Consider the following 1,267-nt stretch of genomic DNA (forward strand, 5'->3'; position numbering starts at 1 on the left):
TCAAAACTCAGGGGAAAAAGTTATTTCTGCCAGAATCACGACAGCCACAAGGGGGCAGGCAAAGCTTATTTTGCAACTGAACCAGGATTGGTGCTTAGGTTTTGCAGACAGCTCTAACAATGGAGCAGAAATAAAACCCAAAACTAACTAAGCAAATAGCGAGAATCCCAATGGCAAAACAGTCTTCCCTTGCTAGAAAACTTCTAAAATAAGAGAAAGAGAAGAAGAAAAGATTAAGGACACCATGCAGTTGAGACTGATTCAGTAAAATACACTGGACTGTTGACCATTCTTTTATGTATGCAAAGAACAAAACACCCCAACAGAACATCACATATGACTGGAAATTCCAGTTGAAATGAAGAAGGTGTAAGCCCCGACCTTCCAGAAGGTGACCAGTGAGGACAGAACGATACTTTACATAAAAGCATTAAAGTTCCGTTTATAAATGTAGCTGTCTCTGTAAGGTGGGGTGATTCTATTTGTGTATGTAATACATGTGTTTAATGTTTATCCTATTTAAATATATAAATACTTCACTTGCTATGAGTTTCATGCTAATAATTACATTAAAAATTGGAAATACCATACATCATGATGTGTTAAATATATCTAGCCACCTGTGTATTGTATAGTATATATTGCTTCCCACTATGATCCAGTAGTAGACTGTAAGCCATAGCTTCTTCCCATTGCCCAGCCTGACTAAAGAGTAACTTATCAGACATCACTAGTCTGGGAATGATTAAGTTTCATAACCTGAAATCTTGTTTCTATTCAACATGTTCTGCTTCACACAGTCATAAAACAAACAGAACACAAATCAGACCATTCATAGACAATGTTGCAATGGTTAACCAGGCTGAAGGGACTGGCAAGGGGGCATGTCTGGGTATTCCTGCCACAACCCTCACTGCTTTGTTCCTTGATCAAGCTTTTCCTGTTATGAGGGATGAAACCCCCTGAAACCGTGAACCAGAATAAATCTTTCTTTCCATAAACAGTCTCTGTCAGACATGTTGTCACAATGACAACAGAAATATCTACATTGGCCATTTCCCCACTTAATATCCCTCAAGAATTATTCATTGATCTCTATACTCTTTGAACTTCTATATGTCCACAGTGTCAAAATCGATAGGGTAATATACTGAATGTGGTTTCATTCCTGCATGGCTTACAACCTGGTAGAAGGGGAAAAGAAGAAACAGTTACATACATACATACATACATACATACATACATACATACATACACACACGTATAT

The sequence above is a fragment of the Arvicola amphibius genome, chromosome 13, assembly GCF_903992535.2.
Source record: "Arvicola amphibius chromosome 13, mArvAmp1.2, whole genome shotgun sequence".
NCBI lineage: Eukaryota > Metazoa > Chordata > Mammalia > Rodentia > Cricetidae > Arvicola > Arvicola amphibius.